General features: G+C 41.4%; 1 long non-coding RNA gene across 1 annotated transcript; it reads left to right on the forward strand.

Annotated features, from left to right (window-relative positions):
- The first annotated feature begins 1,216 nt into the window (after positions 1 to 1,216).
- On the forward strand, positions 1,217 to 3,178 carry LOC128402887 (uncharacterized). Its single transcript, XR_008327798.1, has 2 exons — positions 1,217 to 1,322; positions 2,600 to 3,178. It is a non-coding gene; the product is annotated as an uncharacterized LOC128402887 (long non-coding RNA).
- Positions 3,179 to 3,487: the final 309 nt, after the last annotated feature.

Genomic DNA, 3,487 nt, shown 5'->3' on the forward strand with positions numbered 1-3,487 from the left:
AGGAGCAGGCCAGTCTGTAGGGAATAAAGCGGGCCTTTGCCGTCGCTGCTGTGGCTCACGTGGAACAATAATGTGTTCTGACTGTTGTCGAGGCCTAAGAAGTACTTTTTTTCTCAAGCAGCATTTCTGCTGGCAGAGGGGTCTAGTGGAGAGATGGGATAGAAGGAGTGAATGTCAAGGATCCAGATATTATTATTATTATTATTATTATTATTATTATTATTATTATTATTACATTTATTATTAAAACAACCTTGTTCAGAATAGCTTCACAAATGAAGAAGGGAGGAAATAAACACACCAAATGAAAAAATTCTCCTGCTGGAAAATAGCACCAGGAAGAGGGAACAGGGGTCTCTTAATGACTCTCAGCACCCTTAAGAAACTAAAACTCCCAAAATGGTTCAGGGGAGCCATGACTGTTTAAAGTAGTACCATAGCCCTTTAAATGTGTGTTGTGAATGTGGCTGAATGTAACGAAATTCATTACAGGCATAGATTTACACCAGCAGCCCTGATGGCAGAAAAATGGGCACCGTTCATAATATAATGGAACACAAATTGTATCTTTAGTGTGATTGATATAAATACTCTGGTAGCAGTTAGATATCAATAAAACTCATAGGAGAACAGGCAGCTTGAAAGAGTTATATTTTCAGCCTGGAAGAATAAATACCCAGTGTCTGTTACACAGTGGTCTGTCCTAGCGACGTTTGAATATATTACATATACACATCAATGTAGTGTAGATACCTATTTGGATATCCGGAGGGCTGGTCTTAACTGATGTTTAATTTGAGATTTTTGTACTGATAGCCACTGTATCTGTAATATGAACTGATTGTGGTTTATTAGTATTAGCAATAATATAATGTATCATTTCCCCTGCTCTTCTCTCCCTCTATTTTTCCTTTGATTTTTATTTCGTCTCCCCTCCCCCCTTTAGTTTCTTGTTAAATTTGCTGATAAAAAAAGGACAAAACAAAAGGAATGAAAGGAGTTCTGGATTTGCTCCGCCAGAGATCTGCACAGTGCCTACCCCCCCTGCTGCCTTGCCCCATTCCTGCTTGTCCCCAAACTGCAGTGGCACTGGAGTCGGGAGGCCAGGTGCTCAGCATCGCTCCTCCCCATTGGCTGCTCCTGCCTGTGGACTTGCCAACATGGACTTCTGTGAGTGGCTTACAAGAGGAGTGTTCAGAATGCTCAACTAACGGTCCTCAGAAAGAGGTTTGCGCCCGACTCTCACCATAAAGTGTTACGTTCTTCAGCGACATGACAAGGAAGTGAACTTGCTAGATCTGGCAATACAGAATCAGTCAGCGGTAATTTGGAGATGAAGTTGTTATCTTCGGCTGCTCCATTCAAATTAATTTTCCACATTCGCTGTCAACAAAAGTGGAGTGACAGTCCTTGGGATGCTTTCAAAATAATTAGCACCATCACACAAAAGACAATATGAATCACGGGGGTGGGGGGTGGTAATAAATAAAGCGAAACCACAGACACGTTGTGCAACTTGTGTGCCTTCTAAGGTATAAATAGTCCGGCTGGAGGATCTTTCGTGCCAAAAACATGGTTTTTCAAAGAGGACGTTACATTAATTGGATGTGTCAGCTCTTCTGTGAGCCATCATTGAGAGTGCGAACCTTCAGATCACGGGGTTGAATATGTTACACACCACAATGTGAGATAGTTCTTATTAGGGAAGAGTGAGCTATGAACAGGACTTAATGCCAGCAGTTTTTGTCCAGTGAAGTGGTCTTATCAGTGGTGGATGGAGCAATCCAAGCACAAACTGGTTTACAACTGACTGTTATAAATGTGATCATGGGAGATGTGTTGACAGGCGTTTAAACTAGTATGCCCAGGACTCTTTGGTTATGTAAAGTGGACTTATCTTCTCAGGAGCGTCTCCACCCCCATCATTCAGCCCGGACACTGAGGTCCTCCTCCGAGGGCCTTCTGGTGGTTCCCTCACTGCAAGAAGTGAAGTTACAGGGAACCAGGCAGAGGGCCTTCTCGGTAGTGGCACCTGCTCTTCCATCACATGTGAAGGAGAAAAATAACTATACAACTTTTAGAAGACAACTGAAGGCAGACCTGTATAGGGAAATTTTTTAATGTTTGGTGTTTTATTATTTTTATTATCTGTTGGAAGCCCCCCAAAGTGGCTGGGGCAGCCTAGACAGATAGGCTGGGTACAAATAGTATTATTATTATTATTATTATTATTATTATTAAACTGAAGTGCAGGTATTTGCATTTGCTCCTATTGTTTGGTAGCTAACATACCATTTACATCCCTCACTTTCTTCCTTTGTTTCCTGCTCTGTCAAAATTTAGATTGTAAAATTTGATGTAAATTGATTGATGTAAATTTTAACATCAATATCTGTCTAATGAATTTTACCTGCTTCAGAATAATCAAAGGTGCAGCCAAAACCAGCCCTAGGATCTGTTTCCTGGATCAAATCTCAATGGTCTTTTGCCCAGCTCAGTTCCATGCTGCTGGGAAATGCCTCTCCATGAGTACTCAATGCTTCCAATTTCTTTCCCAGATAAGATCCAGGTGATCTGTTTTCTGTTTTTCCCTTCTCAGGTATAACCACCATGTAGGCACTGTCTGAAATGGCCTCCAGGCTCAGTCTTTCCCACCAGCCCACTGGAAAGGGAAAAGCAGCTTTTGACACATGGCTAAACTGCCTAGCAATGATAGCTGCCATAATACACTCCCCATCTTGTGGAGATCCAGAGAGGATACGGGAAAGTCACAGAAAAATAGCAAAATATAACATCTGGCAACTAGGTGGTGCTGAAAATCTACCGATGGGTAAAAAAATGCAAAAGTTGGGGGAAAAGAAGAAGAAAAACATTTGCACAAAAGAGAGGTACGGAATTGGTCGGTGAATTCTGTCCCAGAAGTGTGAGACCAAAGCGGTAAGACACAGTCATTTGCTACAAGCAGCTGCCACCACCTCAAAGATCCTTGATCTATATGAACAACTTTTGAGCAGAACTGTGGCTCTGGTTTTGCTATTCATTGTCCTCATTTTGTGCAGCAGTATTAGGCTTCCTTTGTGTAGTTTTCTGTGGACTAGCAACTGCCCGGTGCCTAACATGGCTTACTTTGTTTCAGCAGGTCTGAGCATATCTGAAAATAAACTATATCAAATTAGAAGATTTTCCTCAGTCAATAGTTAAGCTGGGCAGTGGTGGACCCACATTTTGGGGGCCCTGAAGCTTGAACTGTTATGGGGGCTCCTAGACAGAAACTAGGTCTAGGTAACCACTGTTATCTTCTTCAATGGGGTTGTTCCACAACAGATCACCATACCTTTACAACATCTGTGCTAGTGACCCTGAAACTTTGGGATTGTTGAAATAGAATAATAATAATAATAATAATAATAATAATAATAATAATAATAATAGTTTTGAGTTGTGTGACTCAAATTGGGTCTACTACACCCCACATTTAAGGGTTAGG

This window comes from Podarcis raffonei, chromosome 1 (assembly GCF_027172205.1).
Source record: "Podarcis raffonei isolate rPodRaf1 chromosome 1, rPodRaf1.pri, whole genome shotgun sequence".
Taxonomy (NCBI): Eukaryota; Metazoa; Chordata; class Lepidosauria; order Squamata; family Lacertidae; genus Podarcis; species Podarcis raffonei.